The 24,916-nt window shown below is 45.3% G+C and overlaps 1 non-coding gene across 1 annotated transcript; it reads left to right on the top strand.

The window, feature by feature from the left end:
* The first annotated feature begins 22,435 nt into the window (after positions 1-22,435).
* On the top strand, positions 22,436-22,488 carry LOC123725300 (U7 small nuclear RNA). The gene has a single exon (XR_006757798.1). It is a non-coding gene; the product is annotated as a U7 small nuclear RNA (small nuclear RNA).
* The last annotated feature ends 2,428 nt before the right edge of the window (positions 22,489-24,916 follow it).

Genomic DNA, 24,916 nt, shown 5'->3' with positions numbered 1-24,916 from the left:
TCGGAGCCGGTGTAGTACGATTCGATCGTGGTCTGTATTGACGTTTCGCCTGTTTGATGGTTCGTCAGAGGGAACAGCGGGATTTCTTATAAGCATCCGGGTTAGAGTCCCGCTTACCCTTTAGCTCAGTGCAGATGTTGCCTGTAATCCATGGATTCTGTTGGGGTATGTACGTACAGTCGCTGTGGAGACGATGTCATCGATGCACTTATTGATGAAGCCAATGACTGATGTGGTGTACTCCTCAATGCCATCGGAGGAATCCCGGAACATATTCCAGTCTGTGCTAGCAAAACATTCCTGTAGCTTAGCGTCTGCTTCATCTGACCAATTTTTTATTGACCGAGTCGCTGGTGCTTCCTGCTTTAATTTTGCTTGTAAGCAGGACTCAGGAGGATAGAATTATGGTCAGATTTTCCAAATGGAGGGCAAGGGAGAGCTTTCTACACATCTCTGTGTGTGGAGTAAAGGTGGTCTAGAGTTTTTTTGCACATTTAACATGCTGGTGGAAATGTGGTAAAATGGACTTAAGTTTCCCTGCATTAAAATCCCCTTCCACTAGGAGTGCCTCCTCTGGATGAGCGTTTTCATGTTTGCTTATGGCGTTATACAGCTCATTGAGTGTGGTATTAGTCCCAGCAACTGTCTGTGGTGGTATGTAGACAGCTACGAAAAATACAGATGAAAACTCTTGGTAGATAGTGTGGTCTACAGCTTATCATGAGATACTCTACCTCAGGAGAGCAAAACCTTGAGACTTCTTTCGATATCATGCACCAGCTGTTGTTTACAAATATACATAGACCGCCACCCTTTGTCTTACCAGTGGCTGCTGTTCTATCCTGCCGATACAATGTAAAACCCGCCAGCTGTATGTTGTTCATATCGTCATTCAGCCATGACTCAGTGAACATAAGATATTGCAGTTTTTAATGTCCCGTTGGTAGTTTAATCTTGCTCGTAGGTCATCGATTTTATTTTCAATGATTGCATGTTTGCCAATAGAATGGATGGCAATGGGGTTTTACTCGCTTGCCTACAAATTCTCAGAAAACAGCCCCACCTCCGCCCCTTTTTTTCTTCTTCTTCTCTTCACTCAAATGACAAGGATTTGTGCCCTTTCCCGGGAAAGCAGTATATCCTTCACGTCGGACATGTTGGACTAGTTAAAGGAAAAAGCTTCTACTAGTTCATGGTGAGTAATCGCTGTTCTAATGTCCAGAAGTTATTTTAGGTCATAAGAGACAGTAGCAGCAACATTATGTACAAAAGAAGTAAAAAAATAAGTTACCAACAAAGTATTTGTAAAATACCGGTCAAATATTAAACCCTATTGAAGACCCATGCTCCTAGTGAATATTTTTTAAGGCCTGATGCTCAGCAGAACAGACTGTTGATTCTCCTGTATGCCTGAAGCCTGTACATACACATATTGAACAAACGCACTCGTATGCATGAACACACACACTTACACACACTTACACCCACACTTACACACACACACACACACACACACTGACACACAACCACACACACACACACACACACACACACACACACACACACACACACACACACACACACACACACACACACACACACACACACACACACACACACACACACACACACACACACACACACACACACACACACAGAGAGAGAGAGACACACACAGCATACGTACTGCGCACATACACATGTCCAGCATGACGTTGGCGAGCCCTCTATATCATTCTTCATAACGGTGTCACCAGAAATAATGAAAAGATAATACGTTACCATAACTCCTGTGGTTTGTATTGGAGAAAATCTCACTAATGCAAAAGCTTAGCACAGCCAAATGGCGTTTTATTGCAATGTGTCTGTGATGAATTTCTTCTGTAAAAGGAGCCTTTATAAATGGGAGTTATCCTCCGTCACTTAATAGCGTTCAATTAATCACCGTCAGAGCTTAGTTGCTACCAAAATAATGACAATTTAATAACACTCTGTCACGTCCTGACCTTAGAGAGCCTTTTTATTCTCTATTTTGGTTAGGTCAGGGTGTGACTAGGGGGGGTACTCTAGTTTTTTGTATTTCTATGTTGGCCTGGTATGGTTCCCAATCAGAGGCAGCTGTCTATCGTTGTCTCTGATTGGGGATCATATTTAGGCAGCCTTTTCCCACCTGTTGTTTGTGGGATCTTGATTTTGTATTGTAGCTTTTAGCCTTACACAGCTGTATGTTTCATTGGTTACTCTTTATTGTTTTGTTGCCGGTTATCATAAATAAAAAATGATTAACCTACCCCACGCTGCATCTTGGTCCGACCATCATTACAACGACGATCGTTACACACTCCAAGTACAGGAGAGCCAGATGACCTAGTGTTTATAAATGTCAGTGGTCTGGGCCGTAATCCACAGTGACAGGGAAACATGCGCTAGGCCCAGCAGTGTCTGCTTCTATGTAATGCAACAAATGCACCATCCCCATAGTGAGCAGGCTATGAATAACTGTGATAATCACACAACAATAGCTTCATTTATCAACCTACAGTATGAAGAGTGCTAATGTAGTAGCGATTAGGTTGCCTGCCTGGTCTTCCTGCCTTTCTGTTTTCTGGTCTGTTCTGGGTTCTGTTTCATAGGGCAGGGAGGACGGGACAGGTCAGAACAGAACAGAAGGGAACACAACAGCCAGCCTGTCTATGTCTGCCTGCATGTCTGTCTGCCTGCATGTCTGTCTGCCTGCATGTCTGTCTGCCTCTGTGTTTTCTGCTCGATTGTGGGTCTGTTTGATTGGGTAGGGAGTCTGTCTGTCTGTCTCTTTGTTTTCTGGTCTGTTGTAGCGATGGTTTCAGTGGGCAGGACAGGAGAGCCTGTCTGTCTGTCTGTCTGTCTCTTTGTTTTCTGGTCTGTTGTAGCGATGGTTTCAGTGGGCAGGACAGGAGAGTCTGTCTGTCTGTCTCTTTGTTTTCTGGTCTGTTGTAGCGATGGTTTCAGTGGGCAGGACAGGAGAGCCTGCTTGGCCCGATGCCTACAGGATGATGTCAGAGGTGTCATCAAGTACCTCTGCTCTTTCTCACTGTCTGCCCGTCATGCACACACACACACACACACACACACACACACACACACACACACACACACACACACACACACACACACACACACACACACACACACACACACACACACACACACACACACACACACACACACACACACACACACACACACACACATGTATTTTGTAGGCATTGTTTTATCAACCCTCTTCATTACAGTTTGACAGGAGACGCCTTGCCCTTCTGTGGCAATGTAGCCATAGCATAAGACAATTGATTGTAACAGCTCTTCCTGTGCACCTTGCAGCCCATAATGTTTTAAGTGTAAGAGTGTACTGTATGAGGCCATCTCCTTCACAGTGTAGGTCCCCAGCATGTCAGAGTGGAACAGCCCATCATGGGCAGTCTGTCAGGCCCATGACAAACTGCTTCCCTGTATTGTACCAATGACACAACTACAACAATCCCTTAAATGATGAAAGTGACTTCTGCTGCCCTAAACAATGCTAACAGCCACACTGTAACTATGAATAGATGTGATGATGGAAAGGGATGACTCCCATCCTAAGGGGAAAAGGTGTAGCTGTAACTGTGATACTTTATTTACATATTTCACCATCCCTGTTATGTAGTACCTCTACCGTTGTGTGGAACGTTCAGAATGCAATCTGGTAGAACATTGTGTAACCAATCGGTTTATTAGGTATTAGTTATCAACTGTTTGTGTATGTTAACTTGTTAGCAACTGTACAGCAGAAGAGAGAAAATAGGAACTATGTGAACTTGATCTGTTTGTCTGGCCTGTCCTTCCTGGGTATCACCAATAGCTTGGCAAATGAGAGAGAAAGAGAGAAAGAGAGAGAGAGAGAGGGAGGCAGAGAGAGAGAGAGAGAGAGAGAGAGTGGCTGGTGGGACATGGAGAAAGGTCACATTGAAATAGAAAATGATTCTCCTCCCGGCTACCATGGTAATATCCAGTATCCAGTAATATCCACTGACATCCTGCTCCATGCTTCAAAAGGAGTCTGATGCTGGGCGCAATAGGATCTCTGCTCCACTGACCAGAGCACCCACTGATGGGAGCGGCCATTTGTATTGTCCTTCTATTGTATTGTTGTTGTTTTAATAAAAAAGATATATATTTAAAAGAGGACCTCTGCTTCTATTACCATGATTGGATGAATGAATAAATGAAAGACTGAGCCTTATGCTCTGGCAGTAGAAACACTTATTGTCAGGACAGAGGGATCAAACATCTGAAGAAGAGAGAAGCTGATAGGTTGTTTTAGTATTGATATTTACATTAAGGTTGTCTGTGGAGGAAAAGTTGTGGAGGCTCTGTGTGTGAGGCTAACTGTTCTACCACTGGTCGAGCCCAAACACAAAGCACCAATCACACCCCAATCTGAACCAATCACATTCTCCGTATCCACACGACCTCTTGACCCTGGTGTAAATAACACAACTTTTAAAAAGCCATAAGCAAACCCACTGTTCTTCTAGCCCACTCTACTAACATCTCATGCTTGGTGGGTTCTGATACGTAAAACAGATTGTAGGGCCTGTGGTTGTAGAAGAAACCGGTGAACTATACCCCAGGCTAGATTACTTTGTGTGACATTAAAGGGCCACTCTAAAAGGTACAACAGTGTGGTAAATAGCCGGCATAATGTAAAGTGTTTAACAGAATTGGCTCTCATTTTCACTTTCACGGCTGGTTGAAGGCACTCAGGCAGTCGAGAGGAGCTCTTTCACATGTTAATCATTGATGGGGACTGTTTAAGACCAAAAACGTTGTGCAGGACAAGTGTAAAGGGCAGACAAAGCCACCACTGAACTATTCCCAACTGACACCATGATCATAATAATATTCTGGGCTTCATAAGGTTGGCTGTATGTGAATGTGGCTTTCGGGGAGAGTTTACAAGGGCTGTCTTGTTGTTATTTTTGTGTATAAGCGCAGAATGATTATGTGGCGTGTTTATTTTGGTAACTAACATGTGTTTGTGTGGGCTGGGGCTGTAAGAGGCTGAAAGGCACCACATCTGTTGCTTCCCATTTTGCCTTATGCGACAGGATTTGCAATCATAGCCCTCCTTAGGGTGTGTGTTGTGTGTACACCATCCTCTTTTATTCACGTTTTTATATTTATAAAATATAAATACAATTTAGAAAGTTGCCCAACCTGACCATTATGGAACATTTGCTGCCAACTATCCAGAAAATGTGTTTCTGGTCTTTTACTCCTTTATGGTTCTCACCAGCAGGAAGGAGACAAGCTTGGCTGGGTCCCTGATAGAGATTTATACAGGTTTCATGGGTGTATATGTGCAAGCGTGTCAGGTTTATTTCCTACTCCACTGAGAGAAAGTGGGGGGAAAGTAATTTTTTTGGTTCCAAGTCCTCATGTCCCCATGTCCCTGTAAGGGTGGGTTAGCGTTTCAGTGCCTAATGCTGATTACGATTCATTCCTTGACACTAACCCTCAACGATGTGTGGAAGTTTGAGGTAAATGTGGGGGAGAGGAGGTATTTGTGGCCTGCTGGATTGAAACGGAGACAGATTGCAGCAGCAAGGTGTTGATAATGCTGTAAGATTAATGCCTCAGCCATGCATAATCGCCCTTATCCCCCGTTCTCCCCTCAGCAGATAGAATTGTTCAACTTCCCTGACTACTGCCCACAGCAAGATGGATGGCACACGTGGTGCTGCTGTCAGAGTGGACACACACACACACGCGCGCACACACACACACACACACACACACACACACACACACACACACACACACACACACACACACACACACACACACACACACACACACACACACACACACACACACACACACACACGGTCATGACTATAATGTGTGTGTGACAGACACAGGGCCCACTAGGCTTTGGAGAGACTAGAATCATGGGAGTCAAGGTTGGCATCTGGACAGCGAGTCACACACACACACACACACACACACACACACACACACACACACACACACACACACACACACACACACATACACACAGAGTGAAAACAGCTTTCATTCAAAGTGCACTTAATCCCGCCATCTCTCCTCCAGTCATTTCCATTCTCCTCTTTTCTGTTGTGGATCTCTCTGCTCCTCTTTGCTCCTTTCCCCCCTGTGTTTCTCTAATTCACTATGGTCTGGCTTTCTGACATGCGTGCAAATTGGCAAATTACAGGATGGCGGGCTGTCACTAGGCAGATTCATGTGGGCACAAGAGGGCTGAGGGAGGTGTGGAGGCTGGGAGGTGCTAGCGTGGGGGGTTGACACTATGGGGTGGACGTTAGCCCTAGTTGCCCTGTGTTAACATTGTTAACGTGGGCTGGTCTGATTGACACTCTGCTGGTTTGAAAGGGCCAGCCCCCTGTCTCTCTTCTCTGTGTGCTATAGGGATCTAGGAGGGCCTTCCTCCCCTTCCTCCCCCATCCTCCCCACAGCCTCCACATCTCTCCTTTGTGTCCCCCTCCTTCATGTTGTTCTTCCCCTCCACTTCATTTGCCTCAGAGGCCCATGCAGAGTTGTCATGGTAGAGGGGAGAGAGGAGACCCCATGGTTTTCACCCCCACTCTTTTCTCATCTTCTCAGGCAGAGTAGATACACTATATATACAAAAGTATGTGGACACCCCTTCAAATTAGTGGATTCGGCTATTTCAGCCACACCGATTGCCTTCATGCAATCTCCGTAGCTAACATTGACAGTAGAATGGCTTTACTGAAGAGCTTAGTGACTTTCAACGAGACACCGTCATATGATGCCACTTTTCCAACAAGTCAGTTCGTCAAATGTCTGCCCTGCTAGAGCTGCCCCGGTCAACTGTAAGTGCTGTTATTGTGAAGTGGAAACGTCTAGGAGCAACAACGGCTCAGTCACAAAGTAGGACCGCCGATTGCTGAAGCGTGTAGGGTGTAAAAATCGTCTGTCCTCAGTTGCAACATTCAATACCGAGTTTCAAACTGCATCTGGAAGCAACGTCAGCACAAGAACTGTTCGTTGGGAGCTTCATGAAATGGGTTTCCATGGCCGAGCGGCCGCACAAGCCTAAGATCACCATGCGCAATGCCAAGGGTCGGCTGGATTGGCGTAAAGCTCGCCACCATTGGACTCTGGAGCTGCAGAAATGCGTTCTCTGGAGTGATGAATCACGCTTTACTATCTGGCAGTCAGATGGACGAATCTGGATTTGGCAGATGCCTAGAGAACACTACCTGCCCCAATGCATAGTGCCAACTGTAAAGTTTGGTGGAGGAGGAATAATGGTCTGGGGCTGTTTTTCATGGTTTGGGCTAAGCCCCTTCGTTCCAGTGAAGGGAAATCTTAACGCTACAGCATACAAGGTCATTCTAGACAATTCTCTGCTTACAACTTTGTGGCAACAGTTTGGGGAAGGCCCTTTCCTGTTTCAGCATGACAATGCCCCTGTGCACAAAGAGAGGTCCATACAGAAATGGTTTGTCGAGGTCGGTGTGGAAGAACTTGACTGGCCTGCACAGAGACCTGACCTCAACCCCAACGAACACCTTTGGGATGATTGGAAAGCCGACTGAGAGCCAGGCCTAATCACCCAACATAAGTGCCCGAACTCACTAATGCTCTTGTGGTTGAATGGAAGTAAGTCCCCGCAGCAATGTTCCAACATCTAGTGGAAATCCTTCCCAGAAGAGTAGAGGCTGTTAAAGCAGCAAAAGAGGGTCCAAATCCATATTAATGCCCATGATTTTGGAATGAGATGTTCGACGAGCAGGTGTCCATATACTTTTGGTCATGTAATCTAGCTCTCGCCATCAAATCCCAGCCATCCCTAGCCACCAAGCCCTATTCTAGGCCTGAGCATCAGGCAGGGGACTGGGTCAGTGCTGGGTGGAAACAGCATGGAGGTGTTATTCCAACAGTGGCCAGGCCAGGGACCCTCCTCAGCCTCCTCTCTGTGTCAGGTCCCCTCCAGCTGATCCACAGAAAGGATGTCTTACTTCAAGGGAGCAGGAAGCATGTGTGGCAGATTTGATTTCTGGGTAAATAATGCTGCCGAGACACTGTTTGTCTCTGACCTGTACTGGGCTCAATGAGCATGGAGGACTAGGAGATACATAATGAGTGAGGGAGGGGGAGGGAGATGGAGGGAGGGAGAGGGAGACAGAGAGAGAGACAGATGGAAGGTGGCAGAGGGAGATGGAGGGAGAGAGAGAGATGGAGGGAGAAAGAGAGAGATGGAGAGAGAGAGATGGAGAGAGAGAGAGATGGAGGCACGGAGAGGGAGATCAAGGGAGGGAGAGACAGACGGAACGGGGGAGAAGGAGATTTTTTTTACATTTTTTATTTATTTTTTATTTCACCTTTATTTAACCAGGTAAGCTAGTTGAGAACAATTTCTCATTTACAACTGCGACCTAGCCAAGATAAAGCAAAGCAGTGAGACACAAACAACAACACAGAGTTACACATGGAATAAACAAGCATACAGTCAATAACACAATAGAAAACAAAATGGCATGAGGAGGTAAGGCAATAAATAAGCCATAGTAGCAAAGTAATTACAATTTAGCAAATTAACACTGGGGTAATAGATGAGCAGATGATGATGTGCAAGTAGAAATACTGGTGTGCAAAAGAGCTGAAAAGTAAACAATAACAATATGGGGATGAGGTAGGTAGATTGGGTGGGCTATTTACAGATGGGTTATGTACAGCTGCAGCGATCGGTTAGCTGCTCAGATAGCTGATATTTAATGTTAGTGAGGGAAATATAAGTGTCCAGCTTCAGCGATTTTTGCAATTCGTTCCAGTCATTGGTAGCAGAGAACTGGAAGGAAAGGCGGCCAAAGAGGTCTTGGCTTTGGGGATGACCAGTGAGATATACCTACTGGAGCGCGTACTACGGCTGGGTGTTGTTATCGTGACCAGTGAGCTGAGATAAGGCGGAGCTTTACCTAGCATAGACTTATAGATGACCTGGAGCCAGTGGGTCTGGCGACGAATATGTGGCGAGGGCCAGCCGACTAGAGCATACAGGTCGCAGTGGTGGGTGGTATAAGGGGCTTTGGTGACAAAACGGATGGCACTGTGATAGACTGCATCCAGTTGGGTAGAGTATTGGAAGCTATTTTGTAAATGACATCGCCGAAGTCGAGGATCGGTAGGATAGTCAGTCTTACGAGGGTATGTTTGGCGGCGTGAGTGAAGGAGGCTTTGTTGTGAAATAGGAAGCCGATTCTAGATTTGATTTTGGATTGGAGATGTTTAATATGAGTCTGGAAGGAGAGCTTACAGTCTTGCCAGACACCTAGGTATTTGTAGTTGTCCACATATTCTAAGTCAGAACCGTCCAGAGTAGTGATGCTAGTCGGGTGGGCGGGTGCGGGCAGCGAACGGTTGGAAAGCATGCGTTTAGTTTTATTAGCATTTAAGAGCAGTTGGAGGCCACGGAAGGAGAGTTGTATGGCATTGAGATGGAGGGAGAGAGAGAGATGGAGGGAGAGAGAGAGATGGAGGCACGGAGAGAGAGATGGAGACACAGAGAGAGAGATGGAGGCACAGAGAGGGAGATGAGGGAAGGAAGAGGGAGATGGAGGGAGAGAGAGAAGTTTCACCAACTGGTGACTGTGAACCATGGTGAGGCCACACAGTGTGCTTCAAATGAGTTTCTCAGCATCACTGCTGAGTCTATTCACTACAACCACTGTTGTACTTATCCTCAACCCTACAGTATACTCAGCCATTCATATTTCGCAGGCTATAGGCTAGGCTATCCTTGATGTTTGCTGTAATTAAATATATACGAAAAACAAAACATGTCTATTTTCTCTCTGGACAAACCCCCCTCTTGCTCTGCAGTGGTTGGAACATGATCTTAGACTGATTCATTATACCCCTCACTGTTAGCTCCTCACAGGCCGCGTGTACGTGTGTGCATGTGTGTGTCTACCATCCTAATGGCTAGTGTTTAAGGTGAGAGTGGAGGAAGTGGTGGTTTAGGGAGGGAACCCTTGTGGAGTTGTTTTAATTAAGGTGGAGTTGACACCTCTTCTCCCTCTTCTCCCCTGCTCATCTTTCACCTGGGAGACACAGGGGAACTGTGACACCGGCCCTGCTGGCATGCCTCTGATTAAAGCAGGGCCTCATTTACCACGGCCCACTGTCAACAAAACACCACTAATAGCATTAAGCCCAGGCCTGGGGGCCAACCGGGGCCACAGGACCAAACCCGTGGCTCAAAAGAGAGAAAACAAATTTAGCCTAATCTCTGATACGAGAGCCTAATCTCCCACTGATATTATCTGGTAGGAGGACTCTTATGTTATGTTACAGGGAGCATGGTGTGTGTGTGTGTGTGTGTGTGTGTGTGTGTGTGTGTGTGTGTGTGTGTGTGTGTGTGTGTGTGTGTGTGTGTGTGTGTGTGTGTGTGTGTGTGTGTGTGTGTGTGCAGATAAAGGCTTTTTTTCTCTGGGGCCTGGCATTTTGTGGTAATGTTAGTTGGTTTGTCTACGATGCTTTTTCTGAAGGTGATTTAGGCTGCTTTGTGGTACGTGGATGTTTTCTGGATAGTCTACCCTTCTTCTCAGAAACCTGTCACTGACCCCTCTCTGTCAGATCAGACTCTTTCCTGTTCTGTCACCACCTGAGGGGGAGTGGGCATGAGCCCTGTTCAACCCTGTCACACCGTTCCCCATTCTAACTATGACCTCATACATGTCCCCTACTCTTCATCCATCACTTCCTCTATATATAGTGGCTGGGAATAGGACATTCTCCAAATAGCTGCATGAACCCTTTGAAGGTTAAGGGAACAAAGCCTTTGTGTCCTTAAACACTTAGAGAACACTCAGAGCTGGAATCCTGACCATGAGGGTTGTGTCAGCCAGTCTGTTAACACCACAGCTCCTCTTGTCCATGTCACTACTGTGTGTTAGGATGCCTGGGCTGACTAACACACACACACACACACACACATACATACACACACGCACGCACCCACACACACACACACACACACACACACACACCGGGCTATGATCGCTACACAACCCTACCAACCATCAGCTGAAGTAACTCTATTGGCAATATCTCCCCCCTCCTGCCGGCCACGGCTCCACCACTGCTCCACCACGTCTCCACCACGGCTCCACCACTGCTCCACCACGTCTCCACCACTCCTCCACCACGGCTCCACCACGGCTCCACCACTGCTCCACCACGGCTCCACCACTGCTCCACCACGTCTCCACCACTGCTCCACCACGGCTCCACCACTGCTCCACCACGGCTCCCACTAAACATTTTGACACGTTACATATTTAACATGAGCAGTAGGGTAGTATAAAGTTTAATGCTAAAGCCAGGTCACTTCTCTTTGGTGCTCATTGTGCTTTTTACAGTCATCTTATTAGTCGGCCCAGCGAGGAAAACTTCACTGCACTCTTTTATTGATTTATGTCAATAGCCATTAGGTTGGCATTGCCTTTTCCTCTGTTAAACAGCGACATGCATCAGGCTGGAGGCTGCTTTAGAAGACCCAGGGATAATAATGTGATGATTCATTAGGAAAGTTAGTTTCTTGTAAAGTGACAGCTCTTCTTTAAGCGGGGCTGTAAACTTTTATTGGAGCCTACAGCTGACCTCAAATTGGAAATTTGTGTTGGAAGCAGCCTGTCTCTCTCACCATTACTGCTCATGCCTGTTGTTCATTTTATATCCGTCTATAAAAAACAGTGGGAGGGAGGGAGGGGCTACGGGAGGGTAGGGTAGGGGCGTGTTCTACATGCGACAACACTCCCACTCCGCCCCACTGTCTCCCCCTCTGTTCCAGTCGATGAGGGGCTCCCTAAAGTTGACCCACGATGTGGAGCCATCAACCCACCTTGGTCCTAATCTTAGAGACACATTAAATATGTTCTAATCAATACATTTCCACCCAATGATTTCATCCAGAAATACATTAGGATGTTCTTGTACTACACTTGATTTTCAGGAGTCCTTTTTTTTATGTACACATACATTTCCAAGCAATTATCTTGATGAAAACATCCACTCCTTGATGCTAAAACAGCCATGGGGATGTCAGAGGTAGCCCTTAGTGGTGGAGTAACATCAGTGTTAGCTGTGGCTATGGCGCTAACGCTACGCTAAAACACTAGTGCTAACATAGGCTATGCTAGCTCCACTCTGTACGGTTGGACCTCTGCCTCTCCCTGACACCACTAGTACTCCACTCTCCACTGCAGGGTTGGCCCTCTCCCTGGGCCTTCCCAGTGTTTATAAAAAAGCCAGTGTAATGTGAAGAGGCAGAGGAGGAAGGGCACACTGTGGCTCCTTGATTACCGCCCTGGGGAGCCCTAACCGTGGAACCACTTAAAAGATAATGCCCAAATTATGTTTTCAAGCTCCTGGCTGCCTCGTTGGCCGAGTTGAAACAAAATCACTGATGTAAAGGAAATGGGACTTGAATGGCACTGTTTACAGTCGTTGGATGTTCACACATAAGAAGCAAATTCCAACATAAACATCCACTTAGTGCATGTAAATCTGAATGCTATTAATAAAGCCCTTTTATCTTCTCCTCTGGAGTGTGGCCCCCAAGGCCGCTAGGGATAATCTGGCCCTCACTCACTAGCTGACTAACTCTCGCTCTCTCTTCTCTCATGCTATCCATTTTCTCTTTCACACGATGTCTCTCTTTTCTCTCATGCTATCCATTTTGTCTTTCACACTTTCTTTCTCTCTCTCTCTCTTTCTCTCTCTCTATCCCTCTCTCTCTCTCGCTCTCCTCTGTGTATCATTCTGGCAAAGCCTAGGCCTCTGGGCCACGGATTCCGATTCCCAAATACCCCATTTGCTCTCTGAGGCCTCTTCTAAAGTACTGAGAGCTCATTCTAGCCCTCCTTTTTACCCTTCCATTCCCCAGACTGTTGTACACACCACAGAGATGTTTGGCCCTAGTAAACCCTGTGATATCCCCGTAGTTGGAGAGGGTTTGACTGCTGCTTTCCTTGGCTCTCTGCAGGCTCTCTCCATCTCTGTCCCCTTCTCTCATGCAGAGGACAGTGATGTTCCTATGGTTCTCACTTACATATTGTTGCTCTACTGATAGATCAGTTCTGACAGAGTGAAGGCCTTTGTCTCGCTCTTTCTCATGCAGCCCTGTCTTCTCAGGGATTGTTTTTCTTATTCCTGTCGACAGAAAGTTGTTTTTGCTGTCTCCTCTCTCTGCGTGTCCACGACAGGAGTGCTTCCTGCGGTGTGTGTGTGTGTGTGTGTGTGTGTGTGTGTGTGTGTGTGTGTGTGTGTGTGTGTGTGTGTGTGTGTGTGTGTGTGTGTGTGTGTCTCTCGCTCTGAGTGTGGGTGTCTGTGTGTGCAGCCTAGCCACTCAGCAGTGTGTGTGTATGCGTGCGTGGATGCGTGTGTGTGTGTGTGTTTGTGTGTATCCGTGTGTTTGCGTACTTCAGTGTTAGAGCGAGGCTGCTTTTATCTCAGTGCCAAGTGTGGAGAAACAGTATCCTCTTATGAAGGACTGCCTCTTGTGCTGCTCTGGGGTTCCCACTCTCACTCAGCTCTGAAGAGCCAAAAACCTTCATCTGATGCTCAGATTTCTGTTATTTGTCCATGAAACTACAACTGAGAAAAGCCTATACCTGAGGGACCAGTCCACTCATCTCCTCATACACCATGTGGACACGTCAACATGAAGGGCCAGTCTGCTCCTTTGCTGTCCTAAACTACTCTTAATTTATTGCCAGCAACCAGCATCTGACTTTACTTTGCTTCTCTTTGTAAACAAAATGCAGCTTGGTTTAATAAAGTCTTATACAGGAAGTCTGTACGTGCAATATCCTGTTTGGGCCAAGGAAGTGCGAACTGAACTGTCAATCTCCCAGAAGCTCCAATGTTTGTGTCATGTCCCACCTAAAGCAGTTCCATATTTCAGCCCTGAGTCCTTGAGACGCAGAGTAGCAGCTCAGCTCTCTGTGTTGCTGTGTTGGTGTCAGGCGACCATCTTGAGTGTGTGTGTCTCGGTCACTGTTGTCTCGTGGTTTGGTATGGTCTCCAAGCAGATGGCGGCACAGTTTAGTGCGAGTCGCACACAAGCAGCACACCGTGGCACAGATTTTCCCATCATAACACATCTTGTAAGGCCTCTGACAGACAGCACACAGCTCTCTCTCCGGCCTTATCCCCACTTGTCCCACGGACATGCCTGACCTCATTCACATAGGTTAGCGCTCTCCTATTGCCAGAGCTTGACATTTCCTCTCCACTGGATACATTCACTTTCCCTTCTACAATGGCTTTGGCCATGTTTAAAGATGAGCCATTTAACCACTTTAAGGTGCTGTGTAGCACCGACACGAGCCCTACAGCCGAATAACTCTGAAGTGTAATGTTTATCAGGACTTAAGTTTAGCATTCATGTTTTCACGATTAGTTTTTTATTAGTGTGATAGCCGATAGCTTTTTGGCTTTCATGAAACAAAATGGCCGCCTTTGCATCACTTCTTGCATATGAAATCCAATATGGCTGTGTCAGAAGGTGCTGCGACCTTATTATGAGGTCTGCGGTGTTAGTTCTTTATCACAGCTTTGTTGCTTCATACTCAAGATGGAAAATACATCATTGCTGCAAGAGGTTGCTTTGAATCTGTACTCTTACTTTTTATTCTCACAACACTATACAGAACATATCTAGACACCAGAAATAAATATTTATTAAATTAAAGTTACTTTTCTCTCAACAGCTGCATAGAATTTGATATAAATGGATAAATTCCAGGAATTGTTCTTTTTTATTCAATCTTGGAATAGAGCATCACCTTCAGGGGAAAGTGATATATATATATTTTTACATAAAACGCAAAACACGAGCTGTGTTATTATATGAAGTAATAGAAAACATCAAATACAAATGTAAATAAATAGTGGATATATGATCATAATTTACATTTCTATTATTATGTTAGAATAAGCTGGAATCAACAAATAGTAACATACTGTATTTTGTAAGTACTAGCAACACGGTCTCATTAGAATATGTCAAATACTAGATAAGTAAATAATCACAACAAACATAAAGAGTGAATTCCTACCTTTCAACTGTCATCTTTTTCTTAGAGTACCATATCTAAATGGATGTGTTTTTATAGAGGCCTCTCCCTGAGTCTTGAAAAAAACTCTTGTCTGACTGTTTGATTGACAGGGGTGGCATTGGAGCGGGCTGGCCTGTACAGAGCCCATATCCTTTACACCAGCTGGAAGTAGAGTAGGGACTGGCTGGAAATGGCATCTCCCGGGAAAGGCCAACAACTGGCCATCACCCTGGCCATTCGTCTTCATCAATCAACCTGCGTTTGTTGACCAAGCAACATGATGTCACTATTAATTTCATGCATTTCCTAACAGGGTCCGAGAGAGTTGGGGGGAGAGCACTACCCTCTCAGTAGGCATTTCCTGTCCCCTGTTGCATTGTGGGATATGTCTGTTTCCTCTAAAGCGATCAGTTGTACTTGTACTTTCTTCATTCCTTCATTCCTGTCTCTCAACCCCCCCCCCCCGGAGATGTTTGCCAATAGTTCTGTTCGTGGTAAGCAGCTTGGCTGTGTTTTTAGCCTTCTTATGTGAATACTAGTGATGATTTCCATTTAGTTTGCCGAGGTATACACTGAATTGAATGTACTGAACGGTTTGATCAAATCTCAGATTTGGTGAACAGATACTACCGCCGCTGTGCTCAGATCAGCACATTAGCGTTTCATTTGAAAGAATGGTGTCAGTGTGTTGACAAGCTGATGATAAGTTGGTGGCTTCTAAGGGAAAATGTTTAAAGTGGATAAATGCCTTAGGACTCTAACTGTCTGTCTTTTTTTCCTGATTGTAGTTTATTTCTGGTGATTATGAAAAGCTGCTTGAAACAGGCTTTGGGGATGTTGATTTATTAGCTTCACATGAAAAGGGCCTCTTCGCACCATGATTCCACACAAATACCTAATGTTATCTCATCTGACTCCTGTGTCTGTATTTACTGTTTACATGAATTGCTTTTATTTCATCCCTTTGATTATTTTGTAGTATTATATTCTTGTTTTTGCTCTCTCTCTCTCGCTCCCACCCCTCTCTCTCTCTGTCTCTCCCTCCTCCCCTTTTTCTCACTCTCTCTCCAACATCTCTCGCTCCCCTTTCTCTCTCCCTCTCGGTCCTACTCTCGCTACTGCCCTCTCCACTCTCTATTTCTCTCTCTCTCTCTCTCTCTCTCTCCCTCTCCACCTTTCTCTCCTCTAGCTTTAAGAGGCTTAGCCCCAGCTTAGCGCCCAGGTCAACCTGCCCTTTGCCCTTCATCTGTCAGCCTTTTGATCTGCTTCCAGCCTGGCCGCTCGCTCGCTACGCCCTGCCTTTAACGTGGCGTCTGGGGGTCACGAGAGGGCACCGCTTCAGGACCCCTAACCCCCTCTTCACCCCTCCCTCCACCTTCACCTCTACCACCCCCGACCCACCACCTTTACAGATGTGGCTGTCTCTAGTGCCCCCTCCACCCCACCTCAATCCCCATGCCCCCTGCCCCAGTGTCCATTATTATTTTATAGTTTGGTTCTGCATTCCTTTACCTCAGCCTGTGGTAGAAGGCAGCCTTATGGCTTTATTGCTTACACATGTCCCTGCTTCTCTCCCTTAGAGGGGGAGACAAAACACAGAGAGGAGGATGGCCAATGGGGGCCGGCGGGCTAAACTCTCCCCACCTTGAACTAATCGGCAGGGGGCCGGAGAGTTGCGGTGCCTTAGTCCTGTGCCAGCGGGGTTTCAATTTGTAGAGGCATAAACAGATACTAAAGCCACAGTAATGGCACAGTGATTTATCAAGCCAGTTCACATCAATTATCACAGCGCCCCCCTACTGTCAGGCCTAATAATGCCCCCTGAGCCCCCTCAGCCTGGGCCCTGCCTCATAGCTGCACCCTGGTCACAGTTCATTACTGAGTGCTCAAACATGTGTCCTTCTGTCTGGTTTCCCTCTGAGCGTGACGCCTCACACCAGTCAATGATCATCCCGGACACACACTCATGAGAATCAAGAGGTTTTTTGGTTTAAGTGAGGGTTTGTGTGTGTGTGTGTGTGTGTGTGTGTGTGTGTGTGTGTGTGTGTGTGTGTGTGTGTGTGTGTGTGTGTGTGTGTGTGTGTGTGTGTGTGTGTGTGTGTGTGTGTGTGTGTGTGTGGTAATTATGGTAATTCATATAATAATCCAGTTTTTATGTTGACAGTATGTAGTATTATAATATCAAACACATGTTATCTATACTTCACTCTTTCTCTGCTCCTCACCTGGCTTATATAACATTAGCCATTTAAAGTTTTGCTATGGAAAAACAAGAGACAGAAAAAAGACAAGTCAAGTTGAATAGTGTACATGAGTATGGGTCAGGTATGTAACAGAATCTAGCTTGAAATAAACAGATTCTTTTTCTGTAGCAAAACCATGTTTCAATTTAATTTTGCACCAGAACACTGCGTCGGCTTTTGATCTTTCCCAGCGTGGCCCAACACATGGACAATATATCTTTCAAAGATAAAGGTAAAAATGTGCTCTGCTCCGTTGACTGATGATGTCATCCAGTCGCGGGGCTGTGCTGGAAGCCAAGCCTGGGAGAAAGACAAACTTTCACAAGAAAGGCTATCCAAGGGATCACAGGGGTGATCTCGGAGCTGTTGGTGAAATCAATTACACGTTGTCCAAACTGTGATTCCTCCTGTAGGAACTTAATCTCCAGGGCCTTCTGTTGAGGATCATCCACGATGAGGTCCGACATTGTTTTCCCCCTCGCTAGTGTCCACTCCCCTAGTCCTTCACTCTTCTACTACTCTACACCCCTCTCCCCTATCCTCGGCCAGTGTCTCCCTCCCTCCCCTCCACTTCGCTACATTTGTGTGCTGCTTACAATTCAGTGGAGACCCATTCATCATCATTTGCCGGCGTATCTGTCTTGAGCGCCTGCGCTTTGATCATGTTGTATTTTATACCTTACATCTGTTCTACATTTAACCTTCTGTAATGCTGTTGCTCAAAAACTATTACCTGGCTTTACAAAGGAACGGTTTGATTGGAGACCTTGTAGCACGCGTAAATCCAGCATCCTCTTCATTTGTTATGAGCCGGTAAATGAATAATCCTTGTTCTTGTACACAGAGGAACGCCATGCTTTCCGATCCCCCAATCTTGATTTCCTGTCTCTGTAGAGGATAGGAGAGTCCTCCAACGCTATCCCATGATTCAGCCTGCCTACTGTGAGCTTCTCTCTTTTCTTTCAAGCTTATCTGCCCCTAAATCATCATCATCTTCCATCTCTCACGTATAAATCTTTCTATTTCCAAAATAGTGTTTTTCCTCCATGCACCTGGAACTACTCAAGATGTACACAACCTGTTGGGTTTCCAGTATGACAATACATTTCCCACATTCCTATCTTCTCCAAACTAATCTTAATTCCACCTGTGTATTTTACATTAATTCTCTGAGGCTTTATCCACTGTATTCCTCCCATTCCTCCTCTCCCTACTGTCCTCTCCCCCTTCTCTTCCCTGTTATGCACTGTATTCTTCACATTCCTCTCCTTACTGTCATCGTCCTCTCCTCTCCCTGTCTCCTCCCCTCCTCCTCCTCTCCCCTGGAGTGGTGACTGTGCCCCTGGAGCATCAGGCCCCGGCCCCCTCTCCTCCCCCTCTCCTCCAGCATGCTAATCAGACCTAATCAGAAGTGAAATGCATTTTTCTAAGGAAGTAGCTGGAAAATTTCACAATCTGCATTTCTCAGACCAAACTGATTAGAGAAACATTATCCTGCTTTCAGAGTCACTTCCAATCTGCTTTTAATCTGTCACTTCAATCGCCTAATTATTTAGTCAATGACCTGGGGACGCAATTTGACTAAATAATCAAATGCATGCCATAGCATGTTCCTCATTTCTGCAATGATATCTCTGGTTACATGTTATGTTGTTCCTTTGAGCTGAGTTGGTAGAGGTGCACGTGCACCTGTGCTTGTGTATGCTTGTGAATGTGTGTGTATGCTTGTGAATGTGTGTGAATGATTGTGTGTCTCTGTGTATGATTAAGTTAGGTGCAGTATCTGTGTTAGTTTTATTACAGCATAGTGCCTCCCACATCCATGTGTGTCTGTATGTGTGTTCCTGTAAGTGTGTCTGTAGATGTGTTTGTTTAGAAGCTGCTGAGCTGTGAGTGCTAGGCAGGGCTAATACAGTTTAGCCCTTGGTTGTAAGAGCCTTTGGGGAGCGAGGGAGAGGGCAGGGGAGTCATGTTATTGGAAAGGTCATGATTACAGTAGGGGGTCAGAATAACTCACTGACAATCTCTATACACAACGCCTGCTTCTGTGCCTGGGGGTGTCAACAACTATATTGAGTATTGACTATATGTCACAGCAATAAAAAGGAAAGCTGTTCTCTGTTGCCAAATATTTTACCTTCAAAGAGTACAGTAGAGTTAGAAAGTCAGGACAGAACAGAAAGGTAGCTTCAATGTCAATAAGGCGATCTTGTTGACATTTTTGAAAAAATACTAGTTTACTAGGAAATACTACAGTACTTTCTATAGAATTATGTAGTAAACTGTAGCATACTATACTACACACTGTAGTATCCTTTGATCATGTGTAGTACTTACTATATAATTTTGTAGTATACTGTAGTATACTGTAGAATACTATATGGTCTAAGGCACTGCATCTCAGTGCTAGAGGCGTCACTACAGACCCAGGTTCGATTCCAGGCTGTATCACAACCAGACGTGATTGGGAGTCCCATAGGGCGGCGCACAATTGGCCCAGCATCATCTGGGTTAGGGTTTGTAAATAAGTAAATGAGAATTTGTTCTTAACTGACTTGCCTAGTTAAATAAATGTCATGTCCTGACCATAGAAAGCTTTTATTTTCTATGGTAGAGTAGGTCAGGGCATGACAGGGGGTTTTGTCTAGTTTATTTATGTCTATGTTGGTTCTAGTTTCTTTTTTCTATGTTGGGGTTTTTGTCTAGTTTTTGTATTTCTATTTGGGGTTCTAGTTTCTGTATTTATATGTTGTTTTGGGGGGAGACGATCTCCAATTAGAGGCAGCTGGTCATCGTTGTCTCTAATTGGGGATCATATTTAAGTTGTTTTTCCCAATAGGTTTTGTGGGAGATTATTTTGAGGTAGTGTATGTTTCACCTCTTCGTCACGGTTTGTTATTTTGTTTAGTAGTGTATTTGTATGTCTTGCATAGTTTCACAGTTTTAATAAAATGTGGAACGATACACACACTGCGCTTTGGTATCCTTCATCATACGACAAATGTGACAGAATCTCCCACCACCAAAGGACCAAGCAGCGTGGTAAATAGGAAAGCACATGGGTGGAAATATTGGACGGGAAAGGACCCTGGAGGCAGGAAGGGGAGTATCGCCGTCCAAAGGAGGAGATTGAAGCAGCGACAGCAGAACGGCGATATTACAAGGCGTTATACCATCAAGGCAAGCACGAGAGGCAGCCCTGCAAAAAAAAATTGGGGGGGCACACGGGGAGTTTTGTGGAGTCAGGTTTAGGACCTGAGCCAACTCCTCATGCTTACTGTGGAGAGCCGAGGGGTGAACCAGAGCCAGTCGGAGATGAGTGAGGAACTCGACGCAAGATTCCAGAGAGAGGTGTTGGCATTGAGAGCGCTGCAGAGCGGGCGTGCTGAGGAGTGAGACACCAGTCCGGTGTCATATGTACCAGTTTAACGCATCTGGCCTTCAGTGCGCCTCCCCAGTCCGGTGTGTCCTGTTCCTGCTTCACGCACTCGCCCTGAGGTGCATGTTATCAGTCTGGCGCCACCTGTGTCAGCCCCACGCATCAGGCCTCCAGTGCGCCTTCCCAGTCCAGAGCTTCTGGCGGCAGTTCCCAGTCCAGAGCTTCCGGCGACAGTTCCCAGTCCAGAGCTTCCGGCGACAGTTCCCAGTCCAGAGCCTCCTGAGACGGTCCGCAGTCCGGAGCCTCCTGAGATGGCCCGTAGTCCGGAGTCTCCGGCGGCGGTCCGCAGTCCGGAGCCTCCGGCGATGATCCACGGTCCGGTGACACGAAAAGCAGAGGGATCAGCTGCCGGTGCGGGGGCTACACCCCAAACCGGAGCCGCCTCCTATGCTGGCGGATAAGCAGAATCTGAGGGTTCTTCGTCCCGCACCAGTACCGCCTCCGATGCAGGAGGATCCGCGAGATGTGAAGGTTCTTCGTCCTGCACCAGAGCCGCCACCGACATTAGACACCTACCCTAACCCTCCCTGTTTTTTTTGTTGTTTAAGGTTGTGCGTTCGGAGTCCGCACCTTTGGGGGGGGGGGGGGGGGGGGGGGGTACTGTCATGTCCTGACCATAGAAAGCTTTTATTTTCTATGGTAGAGTAGGTCAGGGCGTGACAGTGGGTTTTGTCTAGTTTATTTATGTCTATGTTGGTTCTAGTTTCTTTTTTCTATGTTGGGGTTTTTCTCTAGTTTTTGTATTTCTATGTGGGGTTCTAATTTCTGTATTTCTATGTTTTTTGGGGGGGATGATCTCCAATTAGAGGCCATCGTTGTCTCTAATTGGGGATCATATTTAAGTTGTTGTTTTTCCCACTAGGTTTTGTGGGAGATTATTTTGAGGTAGTGTATGTTTCACCTCTTCGTCACGGTTTGTTATTTTGTTTATTAGTTTATTTGTATGTCTTGCATAGTTTCACAGTTTTAATAAAATGTGGAACGATACACACGCTGCGCTTTGGTCTCCTTCATCATACGACAAACGTGACAATAAAGGTTAAATAAATAAAATAAAAATACATTAAAAATAAATACACACTGTACTATCCCTTGATCATGTGTAGTACCTACTGTATAATTCTGTAGAAAATATGTAGTATACTGTAGAATACTATACTACACACTAGTATCCCTCGATCATGTGTAGTACTTACTATAGAGCTCTGTAGTATATTGTAGAATTCTATACTACACACCGTATTATCCCTCAATCATGTGTAGTACTTACTATATAATTATGTAGTCAACTGTAGTATACTGTATAATACACTTTTACAGAAACGTTGGGTAATGTGCACTGTCCCTGTAAAAATAAAATAAACTCAAACTCAATACCATACCACACACTGTAGTATCCCTTGATCAACTGTAGTACTTATTATAGAATTATATGGTAAACTGTAGAATGATGTACTACACACTGTGTTGATATGCTAATATTAATGTGCATGTACCCTGCCCATTCCCCTCCCTCATATCCCAATATGTGCCACCCGTGAGTGAGAAATCTACATGCCAAGTATAGATCATAAATGGTGTTCCCTGCAGCTGATGGAAAATGTGCTCTTTTAATATTTGTCCAGTAGGTTTGCTCAAGGAGAAAGCCCCCACTTCAATAACCAGGTTTCCATCCAACCATTTTATGTGAGTAAAATACATTTCATGACAGGCCTGATGGAAACAGCAAATGTGTCAGTAAACTTTCCAAATGTCGACAAAACAAAATACGTTAGACAATGTGGGATCTTTTTGTGTCGGTAAAATTCATTATGTGAGAAATAGCGGTAGAGTTGAAAATAAGATGGAAATCCATTTATTCGGTATTATGGGAATTTAACCCCAAAAATTATTTTAATGTGCAATACGAGCACAACCATTTAGCTGCAACAAGTACATTTCATGGAAAAACATCTCTGGTGGGAAATGGTTTGTTTTTATGAGAATTTTAGAATATTCCCATGACAATCTGTCACCAATTGGATGGAAACCTTGCTTATGTCAAAGATAATAAAACAAAAACACTAAATAAATACTACAGTAGTGTCTGCAAAAACACTACAGTAAATGCTACAGTATATACTATAGTTTTTCAACTAGTAATACTATAATAAATTGTAAATACTATTATATACCACAGTAACAATGGGGGGGAAAAAACTATAGTAAATACTACAAAATATCCACACAAAAAAAACACTATAGTAAATACTACATGAATTAATGTCTGCAAAAACAGTATTTATACTACAGTAAACGATAGTGTTTTTTCATGTGGGTCTTGCAATGAACTAAAATGTTTTTCTTGCAGACTGTGTGTTGCCTCTTTTAGGCTCTTCTAGCCAGACTTTGTTTGAGGGAGAGTCTATTAGCCTAACATAGCAGACAATAAGTACTTTGAGCATTGAGATTCAGCCCAAGACCCCAAGGACCACAAAAAAACAAGCAATCGAGGGCCATTGGGAGTTATAGGTATTGCTCAAAGGTTACAATTGGTCAAGGTCAAGGGATATCATGTTCACTGGAATAGTTCAAGGGATTGAATGAGTTTTGACTGGTTGATCTGTCTACAAACACAGAGGGAGAACGAGAGAGTACATAATAGAGAGAGAATAAAGAGAAAGGGAGGGGAGGGCTTTGAACCTACCGCCCGGCGTGGCCCACTTACTATGGGAACGGCCTCACAAAGACCCAGAGTACCGGCCAACCGATAAGGATCCAGACCCCAGCACTGAGCAGGGCAGGTGTCCCTCTTTCCTCTCTCTTTCACCGGCCGCCTCCCCCCCTCCTGTGTTTGTACCCCCTCGCTCCTGTTATCACGGTGGATTCTATAGAGTCATCACACTTATTTGTGCCCGACACCCAATATGCAAATAAACCGTCTCTAAAATGTACTTTTAAAAGAGCATAGGAAAACATTCCAGTCTGGCCAGACCAGGGGGCAGAGCTCATGGTTCGAGGCCAGAGGACTACAGAGGCAAAGCCAGCTAGTACTTAACACCTTAACCCAGCACCATAGACCCAACACCACCATAGGCCATGAACCCTTGGAGAGAGGGAGCACTTTGACCATGGGAAAGGCAACATTGAAGCCAATGCAAAAACATAGTATTCATACGTATTCAGTATTGTCAAATTCACATCATTTATCCATTACTGTAGTTGCATTTCACAACATTGTAGGGCCAACAAAAATGTAGACATTTTGTCAATATCAAGTTCAGATTATTGCTTTGTATTTGTTGAACAAAAAACATTGACCTGTATACTTTATGTTATTATGAAAATCCCATCAACTCATATTTAACTTCAGGTGCTAACCCCTACAAAAACAAACAAAAAACGACAATGGCAATTTCTGTTACAGCTAAATATTAATCAGTGAAAATATTGACCTGCTGATATTTCTGAAGTCCAAACCCCACAAGGAGAGAGGCCTTTAATAACAGCTGGTGTGGGGGGGGGGCTGGAGGGGGAGATGTGGGGGTTGATGGGAGAGCTATTTCAGGAAAGGTGGAGAGGAATACTATTCATCGGGACACTTAGACTTGATAAGGACGTTACCCTTAAGAGGAGCAAGGTAATCATTAAATCCACCAATTGGCCACTGTGGGTTGTGCTATATATATTTCTTTCGTGTTTTGTCTCTCTCTTCTCTTTTTCTTTTGTTGCCAGAGGTGAAAGGGAAATCTCATCTCCATCAGGCTAAATTGTGGAGGCAGCATTATCAGTAGGAAAGACCTGGGGATCTGACAGCTCCCTCTCCATGATGATTAATTACTCCTCTCTGGGCCTGGGTGGGTGTGTATGTGTGTGTGTGTGTGTGTGTGTGTGTGTGTGTGTGTGTGTGTGTGTGTGTGTGTGTGTGTGTGTGTGTGTGTGTGTGTGTGTGTGTGTGTGTGTGTGTGTGTGTGTGTGTGTGTGTGTGTGTGTGTGTGTGTGTGTGTGCGCACGTGTGCCCCTGCACCTTTGGAAGTGGCTGGAGGCGACGGGTGATAAGTGCTGCCCTTATTACTGGGCACAGTGGGAGAAGAGAAGGA

The sequence above is a fragment of the Salmo salar genome, chromosome 11 (genome assembly GCF_965601325.2).
Source record: "Salmo salar chromosome 11, fSalSal1, whole genome shotgun sequence".
NCBI lineage: Eukaryota > Metazoa > Chordata > Actinopteri > Salmoniformes > Salmonidae > Salmo > Salmo salar.
The sequence above is the reverse complement of the archived record's forward strand: the minus strand, read 5'-3'. Positions and strand labels throughout refer to the sequence as shown.